Genomic DNA, 19,509 nt, shown 5'->3' with positions numbered 1-19,509 from the left:
CCAAAATGGCCGCTATATATACCTCGACCATTACACAGTGCTGGCTGGCTGGCTGCTGATTGGCTGATGCGATCACATGTCGTTGAGGAATGCATTATGGGGCAGCGCGCCTTGTCTGCGCGCCTTCCCCGACATCCCCGCTCCGTCGCCGCACATGTCAGCCGCCATTTTCGGAAAAATTTCGATTCGCGCGTCCGAATTAGGCTGTTTTTCGGATTCGGCACGAATCGAAATTTTTCCGATATTCGACTCGAATTCCACTTCGGATACTTCGATTCGCTCATCTCTAATTACAACCATCAGCTGCACTGAAAATTTCAACTGATGTTTGGGGAATAGTGGTAATTTAAAGTGCACATCCACACAAATTGTTTTTGTAAATTTGGATAGAGCGGAGAAGAATTAAAACCCCTGCTGAATTTTCACTGCTATGCATGTCTCCATTAGTTTTCCCCAATCATATTGTAATGGTGACAACAGTTTCACCAGACAGGAATTGAGCGGAAACCTACAATATGGACACAGGCAGAAGTAAAGATATGACAGGGGTTCTAACCTTCTCCTGCTCTTTAGAAAAAAAAAACATTAAAAAAAGCATTTTTATTTTTGCCTGTGTCCCTGTCAGGGCCTCTGATGAGGCGGCACAGCCAACCCTCCTGTTTTGGGCCTGGGGTCTCCTGCTGAACTGATGGGTCCCACCCGACTGCACCCAGGCACCTGACGAGCAGGAGGGCCAGCTCTACTGTCTTATTTCAGACACTTGTGACTCTTGTGGATCCCCCTGCAGTTCTGCAAGCTTCTACTGCTTATTCTCCCTCTGGCTGTGTGGCAGGAGGATTGGTTCTAAGAAGGTGGTTTGTGCATGGTTGTGGGGGGCTTGCAGAGCAGTGATATTAACTTGAATGGGTCTTTTTCGATGGGGCTAGAATTTCTGCCATGGCTGGGAAGCATAACATCGTGGCCGCGGAATTTTAGCAAAAATATAATTTTATATTTTTGGAGGGGGAGCCCTGTCAGGTAGGCTGTACAAGGCCCCATGACATCTAACAACAGCCCTGGTACCTGTTGTAGATATTCCTTCCTGTCTGATGAAACTGTTTTCATTATGTAATTCATTTAAGTAAAGTCAATCCAAAACTAAAAAAAAAATAGTTTTGATATAAAGAAGTGTTGCAAGTAGTAAAATTGTTCCAATACAATAATAAATATATTTTGTTTTAACCACTTGCCCTCCTGAGGATTTACCCCCCCCCCCCCCTTCCTGACCAGCTAATTTTTTGCAATACGGTGCTGCGTTTCTTTAACTGACAATTGCACACTCATGCAACGCTGCACCCAAATGAAATTTTTGTCCTTTTTTTCCCACAAATAGAGCTTTCTTTTGGTGGTATTTGATTGCCTCTGAGGTTTTTATTTTTTGCGCTATAAAAAAACCCCACCAATTTTGAGGAAAAAAACCCAAAATATTGGACTTTTTGCTATTAAACATGTCCAGTACAAAAAAATAAAAAAATCTAATTTCATCATAAATGTAGGCCAAAATGTATTCTGCTACATGTCTTTGCTAAAAAAAAATCCCACTACATGTAAAACTTCTAGCGTCTACAAATGGCGGTATATATACTGGAGTTTTTTTTCTTTTTTTTTATACTAGTAATGGCAGCAATCAGCGACTTATAGCAGGACTGCGTGACTGCGGACATTCTGACACTGGGGGGAACTGACTAACTGCCACTGACATCCCCAGTGACAACAATACAGCGATCAGTGCTAATAAAAAGCACTGACACTGGACAGGAAGGGGTTAACATCTGGGGTGATCAAAGGGTTAACTGTGTGCTGTTTGATTGTGTGCTGTAAGCACTGTAAGCACGCTGCTTTGTATGGCTCTGCTATGCAGAGCCATACAATGCAGTGTGAAGGAGCTGACAGGGGATAGATCTGTATTGTTTACATACAGGTCTCTCCCCTGTCCATGATACTCAGTGATTGCCGGGTGCTGGCGGGGAATCACTGACTGGGACCCGGTGATTGACAGCCAAGGCCACCAATGGCAGCAAAATCACGTGTATGTATATATATATTGTGCACCCCTGCCGCCCTGTAGCAGTATTTCTGCTATAGGGCGGTGGGAAAGCGGATAACATCGTGGCTGTGGAATTTTAGCAAAAATCTATTTTGATATTTTTTGAGGGGGGAGGGGCCCTTTCAGGTAGGCTGTACAGGGCCCCATGACTATTAACAGCCCTGGTACCTATTGTAGATATTCCTATCTGTCTGGCCGAAACTTGTGATTGTGACATTAAGTAAAGTCTATCCAAAACTAAAAAAAAATTGTTTTGATCTAAAGAAAATAAATATATTTTGTTTTAAATAAGTGGTGTCAGTGCCTGAATACACTCAGACATTGCATGGTAACAGGATCAGTATTGGAGAGACCTTACACCTTGATTGATTGGGTAATTTTCACCATGACATGGTGCTCATGTAAATCTCATGCATATTCTTACCTGAATCTTGGTGTGCTTTGTGTATTTCTTCCATATCTGTGCAGTAATCAAGTGTGAAGCTTTGCCTCTGTGCAGGAGCTTCCTGTAATAAAGACCGCTCACTACTGCTCTCTCTCCTTGTGCAGGGTGACTGGTCTTGTCTCCGCCCCCTCCAGTATTGTTCTACAGGCAGCCTGTAGTGAGTGGAGCTGCTAGGCCCCTCCTACCGCTCTGCTCTCTGCACAGTGATGATGCCACTACTACTTTTACAAGATGTTGTGTGAGTTTGAAAGGCATTTGGTACACATATATATTTGAATTAAAGTTTTTGTGCCAGGAGTTCAGGTTTGTGAGACTTCAGAGCCGTGGAAGCAGACATGTACTATTAAAAAAAGCACCACAAGGGTTGTTTGTGCACAGGCGGGACTTTGGAGTTCCCCTATAGAGGAGGACCTCAGGAACCGGGATTGAGTGCCCCCAAGCTGCAGTGTACCTGAGCCATTAAGCCAGTATGCTCCTGAATGTATCATGTTTCATCTTCGCACCACAGGAGAACTGTAAACCTGTAGTTTGATCAGATTTTATTGCAGAGTCAGAGACTTTTATGAAAAGAAGAGACTGGGAGTCTGTCTTTGAATAATCATGTGCTCAACAGTGGCCCTGTAGTTATAGTTTATGGGCACCAAGCAGAGTAGCTGTCATAGCTAAACATTGCCATCTTGCCAAGTGTATGTAAACCGCAGCAGTAAGCTTCCCTCATTCTGTTAGCCTGAGGGCAACAAACAAAATAAATCTTGTTACTGTCTATTTTTTTTTTACTGTGCAGTTCCTGGTAAATGTGGCAGCAACAGTCCCAGTCAGTTGGTGGGGGACATTAATTTGAAGTTGACTCCTGGCCAACACACCTAAGTATATGATCTTGGTGGATATCCCATTCCAAAACCATGGACATTTATATGCTGTTAACTCTTGGCCATCATACCTATGTGAACTTATTGGACATCCTATTCCAGAACCATGGGCATTAACATATAGCTAATTCCTAACCTGACACCCCCCCCCCCCCCCCAACACACATGCACACCATCATTGCCACCCCTTCCCTCTTCCTTTGAGGCTAGCACATCCTCAACTCTTTTATTTTAGGGTGTCTGTAGGAACTATCGCCTATTCATCCTAAAAAGCATTTGTGAGGTCATGTACTGATGTTGCCTGAGAAGAATTGGCTCACAATCTGTTTTCCAATGCATCCAAATGTGTTCAGTAGGGTTAGAACTCAAGTTCTTCTACACCAAACTCACCAAACCATGTCTTTATGGAGCTGGTTTTGTGTGCCCCTAAACTCAATCACTTGTAACACCCTCCACATACGTTTTTAAAATACTAAAATAAAGAGACATCCTTCTGAAATTCTTTTAGGCATTTGGCACAGCAAAGTAGCCACACAATCTTCTTATCAATTGTAAGAAAGTCTCAGCTGTAGGCAGTTGTTTTGTAACCCTCGGAGCCAGGGGTGGACTGACAACTCATGGGGCCCCCGGGCAGTAGGGGATCATGGGACCCCTGTGTCCTTGATCAAACTCAAAAAAGCCTATGAAAAAGGTACCAGGGGCATCTCATGGGGCCCCCTACTGACCCCGGGCCCTCGGGCAGTGCCCGAGTTTCCAAATGGTCAGCCCGTCCCTGCTCGGAGCACAGATAACATCAGGGCCCTGGACTAAATTCTATTTAATGGCAAATATCTGTCAATAATATGGTATCACAATGAGGCTTCTGGTGCTGCTATATTTCCAAAATATGTGCAAAAAGCTGAACAGAACATTATGAAAGTGCTTGTAGATCCATAAATATAACCATCCACATAATATGTTACTTTCTTTCTCAAGCTGACTGAGGTTCTCTTTTATTATACAAAACGGAAAAGTAATAGGCATTCAGGGTTGTAACCTGATGGAAGTTTACTGGCAACTTTTATCCTAAATTCTTCTTTAGAATTTTGATGACATAAAATGTCCAATGCTGAGCTGTGTGAACATTGGGATCTGCTGATTTCATGAATTCATTTTCATAATCTCCACCCAGGGTGCACACACGTGGTTGACAAGACTGCTCCCCTGCTGCGGCTTCAGTGAGCCGAGATTTACCGGCTGGCTATTCTCTGCACACTGGCTGTGCCTACTGATTATCAATTCTGCAAATTAAAAATCTTTCCTAGCTATTGTGGGGAGACTTCATGTGCATGATGCTTAAAGAGACCCCGTCCTCAAGTTCAAAAATTGCAGGTAAAAGAACACAGAAATAAAAATATTTCACATGCTTACTTCCAGCATTTTCTCTTTCCATAAATTATTTTTTATTGCCTTGTAATTGTAATGTGCCTCTGAATCTGCTAGCAAATCCAGCTGCTTTAGAGGAGTCAATTGCCTAGCACAATGCTCTGCCTCCTTACATATCATAGTCCTTTCTTCATCTGTGAGTTTCTATTTACTGTTTTTGCTGGCCCAGCTGCTCTGCCCCTCCCCTCCCCTCCCTGAATACGTTTATTATGCAGCTACCAGGGGGGAGTTATGAAGGTTAATACTAAGGAGCAGCCTTTCTCAACCAGGGTTTCATGGAACCCTAGGGTTCCTGAAGACCTTGCTAGGGGTTCTTTAAGCAATAAGCCATTTTTGCCTCTTAGATAGCTAACCATTGACAAGAATAATGATATTTGTAGCTATCTGTAAGGGGAAAATGTTTCTAGTTACCAGAAATGAAAGGAGCATGCTTTCCAGTGACTACATCCAGGGCCGTGGATAAGGAGGTACCACCAATCCTCCTGTACGAGGCCCAGGCCAGCAGGGCAGCCCAAGCAGCTGGGTGAATCGGATGTGGGCAGGGAGGGTGATTGGCATGGGGGGGGCAATTGCTGTAACCGTTCCCCTGTATGGCTCTCTCTGAAGCAGATGAAAGCTGCCTTCTTCTCCTCTCCCTCTTGCTGGCTATCGGCTGCTGCAGCAGGTGCCATACAGGGGATCAGTTCCAGTAATTGCCCCCCAGTGTCATTTCTCGCCCCTCTCTTTTAGTTGGGGCCCTGTCAGGTTGGCTGTATGGGGCCCCATGGTTTCTAACAGCAGCCCTGACAACTTCATACTAATGTATGGTGAGCTGTAGACAGTAATTTTTAGCTGAGGTTCCTTGAGACCAGAAAGTTATTTCAAGGGTTCCTTCACCTTAAAAGGGTTGAGAAAGGCTGCTATAGAGCATCACTTGAGTGACAGCCCATGAATCTGCTTAGGTCCCAGAAATCACATATAAGATGGCAGCGCTGCAGAGCAGTCTCTGGGCTTTTGGATGTCTACACAAGGGAGGATTTAACAGGTAAATTATATGTCTAAAATTCATGAAATGTGCATAAATTCTTATGGGTATATTTTTGTTGAAATGAATAGTCTGGTGCCAGGATCTTTAGTGATCTGTGCTTATCTATGTCACCTGTCACGTGCATTATGTTAGGTTTGCTGAATTAAAGGCAGCACAGGAATCATTCTGTACCTTCCAAGAGCAGGATCTCAGTCACAGCTGCCCCCCTGGTTCAGAATCAGTTCACAGCAGACATATTTAGATCTGCAGTCAGCTGCATCTAGGAAAGTAGGAGGGCCAGGGCTGGACTGAACTGTATTCTGTCGCATGGTTCCATTTGCCCACAACAGCCTTAAATAACATGGTGCAGATGTAGATGAACCATTTGGTCTTTTTAAGCCATTACTCTTTGAAATTTCTAAGGTGTCACAAAGAGACTTTTATTATTGTCCCTAATGTTTGCCCGTTATTTCTTTCTTGCATTCTACAACACAACTGCTCACATGGAATAGAATTGTATTTTCTCTTCTGTTTGTCATACAAGAAATTTTACACAGGTACCCATCAAGATACAAAATATGCAAGATGCCATTTCTGACCCAATTATCAGTCTAGGTGAAATTTTAATTAGACTAATTAAAGTGATTATACAGGGAAACATGTTTTGGTTTTAAAACAACAAACATGCTATACTTCCCTGTTCTGTGCAATGGTTTTGAACAGAGAAGCTTCAAACCTCTTCTCGGGTCCTTGGTCAATACTCCTGACTTCTCCTCCCTGTTGAGTGCCCCTGTAACTAACCTTTTGCTATGGGGGCACTCATACGGGTTCACTCCTGAGCCCCGCTCTGTGTATTCATTGACATACAGAGTATGGCTTGGCCCCGCCCCCACTCTCTCCTCACTGGCTTTGATTGACTGCAGCAGAAGCCAATGGCTCCCTCTGCTGCATCTGAGCCAGAGAGCAGAGAGAGAGAGAGAGAGAGAGAGAGAGAGAGAGAGAGAGAGAGAGAGAGAGAGCAACATTGCTGCTCTTGTGCATATTGTTAGATTGCCATCAGGCTCAAGTAAGTATTTAGGGTGGCTGGGGGGAAGCTGTATTTAAAGGGTTTTTTACCCTAATGCATTAACCTGTTTGCGCCGGCTGTACGCAAATGTGCGACCTCCCGGCGTCTGGGCCTTGATGCCGAGCGGCCACACATTTGCGTGCAATTAAGAAAAACATATGCGCCGAGAGTGCGCACCCTGCACGCACCCAGCATGCATGTCCAGTACTCACCGAAAGGTCCCGATCTCCTCTTTCGATCGGGATCTTTCCCGATCATGTGTCCACCGTGACAGTGAATCATGGCGGTCACATGACCCTAAAACCCCGCCCTGCCTCCCGGCTTCTGAAACTCTTAAAGGGCCGGGAGGTGTCGGCGCCAAAGGGTTAAGGTAAATAAAAATCTCCTGCCTTTAGAACCACATTAAGTGTGTGCAGGTATAAAATACTACCATTTAACTATGTTATGTGATCAAAACATTTTCAAATTTATTTTGAAATAGTACCTCATTCTATCATTGTAATAACCTCCTGAAGTTCTCTGCTTATCAAGATTCAGGAGATGGATGGGCAGTACTGTAAGTCAACCAGGCTTTATAACCTGTGCAGTGAATGGTGAGATGGTTGTTAGGATGGAGGAGCATAAGGTTGACCTCATCAGTATGTTGCTACTCCACACTATCCAATCACAGGTCAGGGTGGGCTTTGACTAAACTATGTTGCCTTAACTGCCATAGAGAAAAGCATGATTAGAGCGTGACTTTTGTGTTTGGGTTAGAAAATTGTACACAAATCCATCCATCACCTGACTCTGAAGGTCATTGTACTGGGGCCAGTACTACATTATGGACACCAAAAATGTATTGAGGCCAAAAAAGTGCATAAAAAAAATATTGTAAAAAGGCATCCTCCACTGTCATTTCAGCACCTTGTTGGACTCCTTCCTCAAGGTGGCAGACATACACGTCAGTGAGAGGTATCTATTGCACTATTTTTGTTATGCATTTTGATTTAACCTCAATATTTTTTGGAGGTCCATGATGGAGTACTGGCCTTTTTTGTTTCATGGTTTAGCAAACCCGGTTGAACAAAATTACAGTTTTATTTTTTTTGTCAGAAAAGACTGTTCCCACTTGCATATTTCAGCTGTGAATTTAGCTGTCCGGCTTCACATCTACTTTAAGATGATTGTTACAAATTATTGTTATTCAACGTTGGCTTTTTGAATGACGTCCAACATATTATCCAGCAAAGCCAAGGTGAACCCTTATAACAAATGTGATACTTTTGTCTCCTATTAATGAATGCAATCTCCCAGATTGCATCAGGGTAAACTATGCGCTTATTATCCTAATATGCTGACATTATGCTAGGAATTGAAATAAAATCTTTATGGTCATTTTAATTGCAAAATCATCACGTTCAATTATACTGTGTGTTACCCAAACAGCTTAGTGAATCATTATCACCCTTTTTTAAGATCCAGCTCCATATCCCTATCATCATCTTTACAGGTTTCTTAATGAAGTCATTCCAATAAAATTATTGTATTACCGGCTGGTAGACAGAAAAACTCTGGGACAATATATGCTGAAATGAAGACATAAGAGATTTTGTGCCCCCAAGGCACAAGATTCAGCTTCACAAAGAAATGTAAAGAGATAAAAGCATTAGAAAATTTGAGAGGCAAAAAAACAAAAATTATATTTTGGAATGAATGGTGCACCTGGGATACCAAATTATACCTCTTAAAGGACCAATAAACGTAAAATACACAATAACTTATACAGTCAAGCATTGATGTTCAATAAAGTATCAGGAGTTTTTTTTACAGCTGATGACATTTAAAGAAGACCTGTGCTTGACTGAATTTTAAGTGTATGTCCATCCAATGTCCTGTACAGTGAAGCCAATGTCAACAAAACAGGTAAGAGGAAATCCCACTAATGAGGTTAATTTATTTCCGCACCCTATCTAATACTAAATAAAATGTTTTTGCTGGTGATACGCCTTAAAGAGGAGCTTCAGTCTCCTCCCAAAAATTAAAAGTCAGCAGCTACAAATACTGTAGCTGCTGACTTTTAATATAGAGACACTTACCTGTCCTGTAGCAGGGATCCAGTACTGTCCTTACCCAAACTGATTCTTCAATGGGATTTGAGTCCAGGTGCCGGCATCTTAATTAAGGGAAACTGGCTGTGAAGCCACAAGGCTTCCCACTGCACATGTCCAAGCAGCGCTGCACTTTGTGACTGGTCCCAAAGTATTCTGGGACCTGTGATGTGTTCCAGAATGCTGAGGGTGAAGGGGGGATGAACATCCACTTGGATCGCCTAGCCCAGGGGGTCTCCAAACTTTTTATACAAAGGTCCAGTTTACTGTTGTTCAGACTTTAGGGGGAGCAGACAATGGCCAATGGGAGTAAAATGCCCCATCTCTGGTATTAGGGGGAGGAATAGTGCCCCCCCTATTGGTGTTAGTGGGAGTAATAATGCCCTATTGTTGGCATCTGTGGCAGGAATTATGCCCCATTGTTGGTGTCAGTGGCAGGAATAATGCCTCAAGGGTTATATAAAGGCATGCAAAGCGCCATGTCCAGCCCCTGGACTACAGTTTGGAGACCACTGGCCTAGGCGAACCAGCTGGAAGTGGGAGTGGGTACCTGTCAAAACCAAGTACATGCTCTCCCCCCAAAAAAAATTACCAAAAAAAGTACCAAATGTTAAAGAGGAAGGAGGAAGAGGCAAACAAGCAGAACTCCTTTTGGGTGAAATTCCACTTTAAAGCTTCATTAACAATGTTTCTGAGTGATGCCCTGAAGGGGGTGCCACTACTCCATTCTGTGCTCACAGCATAACAATGCAGAGAGCTGTGGTATGCAGCACAGAAAACTCTCAAGCTGAAGGGGAGGCTGGTTGCATGATTTGACAAGTCATGTGCCCAGGAATGAAAAGTGGAAGAATAGAACTAATAATTATCCTAATGTTATAGGGATTATAGTGGTGACTAGGTATTTGACTATGATGCCTGGATTCTTAGGGTGGCAGCTTCTCTACACAAAAGGACTTCAAAGTTCTCCTTGGTTTGTAACTAAATGAATCTGAGAATGAATCACCACACCGAAATTGCATTTTCTAGACACAAATTCAAGGTAAGATGAGAAATCTTGTCACAAAGCCAATGCATTTTGGGGGTTCAACACTCCCCCTTCATCAGGGCCTAAGTGGTGGCAATAAATTCACAGAGATGATGGACAATGGTTACAATGTAACAAGGATCTTGACCAAACCTTTAATAAGCAAAGGCCATCAGCAGCTGGTTCCAGCATCTTTTTTCTAAGCCCAGATGAAGGGGAGGGATAAGCTCCTGAAACACATTGGCTTTGAGACAAAGGGGTTGATCTACTAAGACTGGAGAGTGAAAAATCTTGTGCAGGCAGCTCTGCATAGAAACATAGCTTCCAGGTTTAAAAAGCTTAATTGAACAAGCTGAAATAGAAGCTGATTGGCTACCATGCACATCTTCACCAAATTCTGCACTCTGCAATTTTATTAAAACCCCAAAGAGTATCTCATCTTACCTTGTAATAAATTTGTGTCTGGATAATTAAATTTTGCTGTAGCCATTCCATTTCAGATTCTCTCAGGTCATTTGACCAGACCTCCCTCCCAGCTCTTTTGTTCTCGTATATTTTAAAAATGTTCCAGTAGGTTTGAAGTCTCAAAGCCAGTGGAATGCTAGGCACAATTAAAAGCACATTGTTGCACTGTAGAAATGTGGCTATACTGCTTATTTTAAATAGACCCCTTAGTCTTAACAGGAATAAAAGAGGCCACAGCAAGAAATGTTGTACCCCACCAGCCTGCAAAACAACAGGACAATGCCCTGTACAGAGAACAATGACTAAGGTCCTCCTGGAGCCTGCATGCAAACCACCGGTGGTCAATAGGGTCAGAATTTGGTTCAGTGATCTGGGGAAGACTTTCCTCACAATACAATTTTTTTTCTAAAACATTTTTTGTCAAAGCCTGCTTTATTAATAGTAGGCCATCACTGCTCTGTTCAGTCTATAGCTGCACTCACCCCAGAGATCTGGCGGAGTGCTGGAATTAGGGTCTATCTATGCCAGCCGCGGGACATGCTAATCACAATTACCGTTGATGTCAGCAAACTACAATTTTCATTAGTATCTGGCACAGACGGTCATCCCATCACACTCCCAGATGTTCGTTCACTGCTCTGTTTATCTCCATTTCTGCATATTTAATTTCCCCACTGGCTTCCCACTCTGTGATCTAATACATCCACAGGAAATGTGCCACCTCACTGACACTGGGGGACTAGCCCAACCACGGTCACAGTTGGCGAGGCAGATCCGATGCAAGATATCAGTGCCCTGTGCACTACTTACTCTGCTCATTTTGCAGTTGTTTAACAAAGATAGTCATTATTTTGCCACAGTCGGTTAAATGACATAAAAGTATAAAAAAGTGAGAGAAACAAATCATCCAACAGAACGCTGAAAACTGTTTATCTCAGTAGGGTACCTGCTATACTAATAAAAAACATGAAAAAATGCTATGTGGGGATGTCATCACCATGTACCAGACCCTCTACTCCTCCCTAGGTCAGTGGAATGCAGCCCAGTATTTTTGGCTGAGTATGCTAAACCTCCCCAAATTATTAAAGCAGAAGATTACATGAAGCTAATATAAAGGCATATTCATTTACATGCTGTATATAAACTGTATTGAAAATATATTTAAAGGAGAATTATGGTATTAAATATGTGCTGCAGTCCCACAAATACTTGTTAATCCTGCCAGTAGAGTTCACTTAATGCAACTTCCTATTATGGTGTGGTAGCGATGCTTCACTGCTCCTGAATTCAGAGCAGAGTTGCCACCCTCCCGTAGGCTGTGACTGCTTGCACTACAGTGGATGAGAAGATGTTGCAGGGCAGGGTTATCAAAATTTTCACTGCTGATTCACATGCCTGTAACTTGTCAATCAGCACCTGGCCACTCCTCCACCCCACTTACTGTGTTCTGGATTGACAGCAATGGTTCTGTTGTTGAACCTCTAGCACTGTGAGTTACAATGTCTGGGGTTGGGTGCTGGGGTGGGGGGACACAAATAAAGGTAGATTTCAGGTCAGTCGGGGGAGGGTAAGTTTTTTGATGAGTGTATGAGGCTTCTGCATCACATGGTATAATGGATTTCACACTTGTTTGGACTGTCATACAGACTTTAGTTTTACTTTAATGATAATTAGTGGTTTTATACTATATAGTAGTTGAATTAAATAGTGACATTTAATTATATGCCAGGACTTTTGATTTAAAACAACTTGTCCCCCGGATAATAAGAGCACCTGGGGATTGACATAGGAGGTTCTACATAGCCTTTCATCAAGACTTTATATCCAGTCTCATGGTGGGTCCCTGTCCTGGTCAACCTGGTTGGTCTTTTTCCTGGTCAACCTGGTGGGTCCTTGTCCTGGTCAACCTGATCGGTCTTTGTCCTGGTCAACCTGGTGGGTCTTTGTCCTGGTCAACCTGGTGGGTCTCTGTCCTGGTCAACCTGGTGGGCCCTTGTCCTGGTCAACCTGGTGGGCCTCTGTCCTGGTCAACCTGGTGGGCCCTTGTCCTGGTCAACCTGGTGGGTCCTTGTCCTGGTCAACCTGGTGGGTCCTTGTCCTGGTCAACCTGGTGGGTCCTTGTCCTGGTCAACCTGGTGGGTCCTTGTCCTGGTCAACCTGGTGGGTCTCTGTCCTGGTCAACCTGGTGGGTCTCTGTCCTGGTCAACCTGGTGGGTCTCTGTCCTGGTCAACCTGGTGGGTCCTTGTCCTGGTCAACCTGGTGGGTCCTTGTCCTGGTCAACCTGGTGGGTCCTTGTCCTGGTCAACCTGGTGGGTCCTTGTCCTGGTCAACCTGGTGGGTCCTTGTCCTGGTCAACCTGGTGGGTCTCTGTCCTGGTTAGCCTGGGGCAGACCCCCTTTGTGCCCTTTTTTTTATTAGAACCCCTGCTACTAAGCAGAATACTTTCCTCTACAGTGGATCTGTCATTATTTAAGCCTAGGTTCGCCCTTTTCCACTGGAGTACATTGTGGTAACACACACACTACTGAAACATACAACATCCAATACAACAGGGCAATACAGTTCCAATACATGAGCACCACAACACATGGCAACACACTATGGTGTATTGTGCTGTGTCATCAATAATACTGGCATGACCATTAATTCAACATTTTGGTGCATTGCCAGCCAATTCACATGATTTAACTACAGTTGCAAGAAAAAGTATGTGAACCCCTTGGGATTACGTGGAGTTTTGCATGAATTGGGCATAAAATGTGCTCTGAACGACACCTAAGTCGCAACAATAGAAGAACACAGTCTGCTGAACATAATACTACACAAACATTAGATGTTGCCATGGTTTAATTGCACATAACATGTAAACATTCACAGTGCAGGGAGGAAAAAGTATGTGAGGCCCTAGCTTAATGACTTCTCCCAGAGCTAATTGGAGCCAGGAGTGAGCCAACCTTGACTCCAATCAGTGTGATGATATTGGATGTGTTGCTGACAGATGTCCTGCCCTTAAAAAACACACACCTGTTTTGGGTTTACTGGTTTCAAGAAGCACTGTCTGATGTGAACCATGCCTCGCAGAAAAGAGCTCTCAGAAGACCTACGATCAAGAATTGTTGACTTGCATGAAGCTGGAAAGGGTTACAAAATTATCTCCAAAAGCCTTGATGTTCATGTGTCCACGGTAAGACAGACTGTATACAAATGGAGAAAGTTTAGCACTGTTGCTACTCTCCCTAGGCGTGGTTGTCCTGTAAAAATGACTGCAAGAGCACAGCGCAGAATGCTGCATGAGGTAAAGAAGAATCCCGAGTCTCAGCTAAAGACCTACAGAAATCTCTGGCACATGCTAACATTTTTGTTGACACATCTACAATAAGGAAAACATTAAACAAGAATGGAGTACATGGGAGGACACCATGGAGGAAGCCATTGCTGTCCAAAAAGAATATTGCAGCACGTTTGAAGTTAAAAAAGGCACAGCACACCAACATCAAAACCTCATCCCCACTGTAAAACATGGGGAGCATCATGGTTTGGGGCTGCTTTGCTGCCTCAGGGCCTGGACGGATTGTTGTCATTGATGGGAAAATGAATTCCAGAGTTTATCAAGACATTTTGCAGGAAAACGTACGACCATCTGTCCGCCAACTGAAGCTCCACAGAGGATGGGTGATGCAACAGGACAATGACCCAAAGCATACAAGTAATTCAACAAAACAATGGCTGCAACAGCACATAATACGCCTTCTGGAGTGGCCCAGTCAGAGTCCTGACCTCAACCCGATTGAAATGCTGTAGCATGACCTTAAGAGAGCGATTCACACCAGACATCCCAAGAATATTGCTACACTGAAACAGTTTTGTGAAGAGGAGTGGTCCAAAATTACTCCAGATCGTTGTGCAGGTCTGATCTGCAACTACAGGAAACGTTTGGTTGAGGTTATTGCTGCCAAAGGAGGGTCAACCAGTTCAACCAGTTCAAAGGTCCACATACTTTTTCCTCCCTGCACTGTGAATGTTTACATGTTATGTGCAATTAAACCATGGCAACATCTAATGTTTGTGTAGTATTATGTTCAGCAGACTGTGTTCTTCTATTGTGACTTTTATGCCCAATTCATGCAAAACTCCACGTAATCCCAAGGGGTTCACATACTTTTTCTTGCAACTGTAACTTAATGCAATGCCCAATAACACAGGAAAACAACGCGCAGATGTAGCACCCTTCTAGATAGGTTGCCAGGATGATTGGGTAAATTAAGTTCTTTTTGGCTCTTTTGTAATCAGTGGAGCAGTTTGTGATTGCTTTGGGCTGTTTTGGACTTCACAAGCTGCAGCTTTGATTGTTCCCCCCTGCCTTCTGAAGGATTCTAGAATGTAGTGGGTTGGAATGAAAAGCAATGCGATGGTGTGAACTAGCGCTATCCAAATACATTTGTTTTAAGATGTTAATGTGCTAAAAAATGCAGCTCAGCGCTTCTGGTGTGAAGGAGCCTTAATCATTACCTATTCTATCCAAAACAACAAAAACATGTTTTGGCTATAGATATAATTTAGAGTGTCCACACACGTTTTATTCCAACCAATCCCATTTTTAAATATTCTATATTTTGTATAAATTTTTGGAAAAATTGCATCATGCACAGACCCTTTTTTTGGACAGGCTGTAACCCTTTTAATTTTTAATAAGTTCCCATACGGTTGTAGCACTGTATAACTGAACATATTTCTGTTTTGAGTTTTAATAGAAGAAAATAAATAGTGAAGGAAAGATCAGAAAATAATTTATCAGTCACCAATGGAATTTGTGTGGGTTTCCAAATGGAATTTAGAGTAGAACAAAACATTAAAAAATGAGATAAAAAATAAATAGTTTATTAAATAAAATAACAAAACCAGTTTTTAATGCAATATTCAGTTTCAGTTCAGAGATTTCTTCACTGTTTTTTTCTGTCACTAAATGTTCTCAGTCTCATGTCCAGCATAATTCATTCCACTTCCTCTGAGCCCAGGTTGTCCTGGATCAGGGGCGGACTGACCATTTGGAAACTCGGGCACTGCACGAGGGCCCGGGGTCAGTAGGGGGCCCCATGAGATGCCCCTGGTACCTTTTTCAAAGGCTTTTTTGAGTTTGGGCAAGGACACAGGGGCCCCATGATCCCCTATTGCCCGGGGGCCCCATGAGTTGTCAGTCCACCCCTGTCCTGGATCTGTCCCCAGCCTATAATTGGACAGTGAGGGGATATGGGGGAGATGATTTTTGCTAGGGTGGAAAATTGAGGGGAAAGAGGACGTGTGCTAGGAGGGGTGAAGTAGAACTACAGGTGAAGGGGAGTGCAAGTAGCTGGTCTTGCCTAGGGCGCAGAATAGTCTAGCACCAGCCCTGATACCAGTGGTCTCCAAACTGTGGCCCTCTGCTTCCTTTTATCTGGCCCTCGGGGCATTATTCCCCTGGCACTTTTCCTCCCACTGGTACCAATGATGGGGCACTATTCCTCCCACTGACACCAACAGTGGGGCAGTATACCTCCCACTGACACCAAAGATGGAATACTATACCTCCCACTGACACCAATAATGGGGCACTATTCCTCACACTGACACAAGATTTTTTTTACTCCCACTGACCCCCCTAAAGTTTGAAGGACACTAAACCGGCTCTTTGTTTAGAAAGTTTGGAGACCATTGGTCTATACTGTGCACCACTGCCTACATAATTTCTATAGGAAGGCCAAACTCTTAAGAAATCACTTAAGGGTGCTATTAGTATGGCTTTCTCACTGGAATAAATTGGGGCTGCAGTGATCATGCACTGTATGGCGCTGTATGCAGCCATTTTATTTTTCAGAGGCTTGAAACTGGGCTGCGTGGTGAAGGTAAGTATGTAACTAAGTGGGCAGCATCTGTAGGGGATGGGGGGAATCTACGTAACAACCAGAAAAAAAAATCGTAAAAAAAGTACAGTTGTACTTTAAACAAAGTCACTTTTCTGTAGTGTTTTGTTCATTCCTTTTCAAATGACCTGTAGGTGTCGCTGTTGCAACAGTTGTCCAGTGAAAAAACTTCCATAATAAGACCCATTGTTAATCATAATAATATTATAAATATATATATTTAAAAAAAAATAAATTATATATATATATATATATATATATATATATATATATATATGCAATGTCTTGCAGGCTCCAAAGCAAAAATGAATGAGTGTACATTTTTTCATTATGGGTGCATTTATCCTTTTTTTTTTTTTTTTACAAAAGTTGGAATATGCCTTTTAAAATCTAGAGTTGAATTTCTCAATTAGTGGTACACATGACCAGTTCCAGTTCTACTCCTTCTAATCAAATTAAACCCAGCAACAGTTTATACATAAGAGATTGATTTTATACAGTTAGGTCCACATATATTTGGACACTGGCACAATTTTAGTTTTTTTCAGATATTTACCAAAACATATTCAAGCTATAGTCACATAATGGATATGGGCTGAAAGTGCACACTCTCAGGTTTAATTTGAGGGTATGTACATCCCATAATGTAAATCCAAATAATAAGGCCTCTTATACTGGAGGCCAAAGGATAGTAGAAACAGGTGGTTGAGCTGTGTTTTTACTGCCCCTCAACCCCTAACCACAAATTCAACACAACCAGCTGCCACGTTATTACACATTTCCAGAACTGGGGTGCAGTTATTATACAAGCTGCCACATTTGCAGGTAGAATTGCCACCAGTCATGACTCATTCACATACAGAGTTGCTGGGTTTCACTACCAGGGGCGGACTGACTATTTGGGAACCCGGGCACTGCCCGAGGGCCCGGGGTCAGTAGGGGGGCCCATGAAGTGCCCCTGGTACCTTTCATAGGCTTTTTTGGGTGTGGTTCGAGTGTGGGCTAGGACACAGGGGCCCCATGATCCCCTATTGCCCGGGGGCCCTATGAGTTGTCAGTCCGCCCCTGTTCACTACTTGAAATAGGCAATTAAGAAGTGATGAGTCAGCCACGAGCCACATTTGCACAGGCATGGGCTGCTTTGTCAGCGTTTTATGCAGGTAAAAGGTTCCTGTGCCTTTTTTAGAACGCAGCCATAGGAAAATCCCATGGTGCTTTGGCATCATGTGATTTCCTGCAATGGAAAACGGACTGCGTTTTCAGATGCGTGGAGGTGCCAGTAAGAATTAAAAAGAATGCAAAAGAGCAAAGCGGTTTGGTTGCGGGTGTGGGAACAGGTACGGAGTACATGCTGTGCTGCACCCGCAACCACCGTACAAGTGTAAACCTAGCCTGAACTCACTGTATCCAATACAGCTGCTGATGACCATGGTGCACCAGCAATTTGTAGCTTCATAGATACGCCTTGTAGTCAGCTACAGCAACTTTGTATCCAGCTACAAATCATCAGAGAAAAGAAGCCGAGTGATCTGAATCTGCTACAAATCGCTGCTACTATGTGGCTAGTATGACATGGTCCTTAGGGATTGCTAGGAAATAATGGTAATGGCATTGGCAATAAATGTACAGACTTTAGGTAGTACTTAAAACCATTACACTCCAGAGGGTTGCAGTATTCTTTGTTGTAATAAAAGGGTACATAAAGGTTGAGAAGCAAGGCTCTAGAGAGTTTTTGATGCTTGAAGATATCTGCAGATGCCGGTTGTACAATACCAGTGAAAGTTCACAAGCCTTGATGTAAGTACAGGCTTTCTTCAATAAGGTGTCATCAGTATAAAAAGATGGGAACTAACTGAACATAAGGCCGCTTGCACGCAGACATGATAATTACTGATATTTATGCTCTTATTTAAGGCTCCGTTCACACCAATGCGTTTTTTAGTGCTTTTTTGCTTTTGGCAGAAACGCACTACAGTCCATTTACACCCCAGTCACATTGATCCTGACTTTGAAATCGTCCAACTTCACTGATTTCAAAGTCGGGATGTCATTGCAATTTGAGGTGCAATTTACAAGACATCTGGCACAGATGTCTATGCAAATCGCACCGAAAGTAGTGCATGGACTACTTTAGAAATATGACCGCTCTAATTTCAGTCAATAAGGTGCGACTTGACATGCAATTTGGAAACTCGGGCGCTGCCCGAGGGCTTGGGGTCAGTAGGGGGCCCCATGAGATGCCCCTGGTACCTTTTTCATAGGCTTTTTTGAGTTTGGGCAAGGACACAGGGGCCCCATGATCCCCTATTGCCCGGGGCATGAGTTGTCAGTCCGCCCCTGTTCAAATCTATGCTTTTTTGAGCTGCTGTATTTTTGGACTTTTTGTAAAAGCAAAAAGCAGCATTTTTGCTACAATAGAGTTCAATGGAGAATCTGCTGATATGCATGGTAGTGCATTTTTGCCGCAGTTGTGCCACGTTTTGCATTTGTATTCTGCCAAGAAAAAAAAAATCCACTTTAAAAAAAAAAAAAACTGAACAAAAAAACACGCAAAATGAACTGTGAAAAGCACTGCAAAATGGGCAAAAAGCAAACTGCATAGGTGTGAATGGAGACTTACACACCGGTCACATCAAACCTAACTTTGAAATTGTGCGACTTACAGGTGACATGCCGATTTCGGGTGCAACTTCCAAGCCATCTGACACAGATGCAAATCGCACTAAAAGTAGCGCATGTACTACTTTAGAAATCGTTGCGGCTCTGACCGAGTTAGAACCACACTGATATGACCGCTGTAATTGCGGACAATAAGGTGCGACTTGGCATACGATTTGCAAGTCACATGGCATGCAAATCGCATCCAGTGGGACCCCGGACTAAAGAAGGATCCTGAGCAAAATGCTCCATAAAGACTTTGCTTTTACAAGCATAACATTTTTCTTCATCCTCTTCTAGTAGTCAGTGTTGCAATATATGCACATATGCATGTGTATACAAGTGTAGGTGCGTAAATTACTCCACTCAGAAACGTAAAGTTTTCTTTTTTTATTCTCCGGCTCTGTACTCATCCCTGCATTAGGTCTCATCTACATGCGGTGATTTGAAGAGTGCCCAGTGCAGGGTCATGTTTTA

The 19,509-nt window shown here is 43.1% G+C and overlaps 1 protein-coding gene and 1 long non-coding RNA gene across 2 annotated transcripts in view; one reads left to right on the top strand and one right to left on the bottom strand.

The window, feature by feature from the left end:
• Window positions 1-19,509, bottom strand: part of TMEM178B (transmembrane protein 178B) — a 406,020-nt gene that overhangs the window by 105,002 nt on the left and 281,509 nt on the right. The gene's annotated exons all lie outside the window — the stretch shown is intronic.
• Window positions 4,474-19,509, top strand: part of LOC149459726 (uncharacterized) — a 37,339-nt gene continuing 22,303 nt past the window's right edge. The window contains exons 1-2 of the long non-coding RNA XR_016313223.1: window positions 4,474-4,771; window positions 8,710-8,802. This is a non-coding gene — a long non-coding RNA (uncharacterized LOC149459726). The remainder of the gene's footprint in view (window positions 4,772-8,709; window positions 8,803-19,509) is intronic.

The sequence above is a fragment of the Staurois parvus genome, unplaced genomic scaffold, assembly GCF_062004578.1.
Source record: "Staurois parvus isolate SC_StPar_1 unplaced genomic scaffold, SC_StPar_1.0 ptg000249l, whole genome shotgun sequence".
NCBI classification, from domain to species: Eukaryota; Metazoa; Chordata; class Amphibia; order Anura; family Ranidae; genus Staurois; species Staurois parvus.
This window is presented reverse-complemented; position numbering and strand designations above follow the sequence as displayed.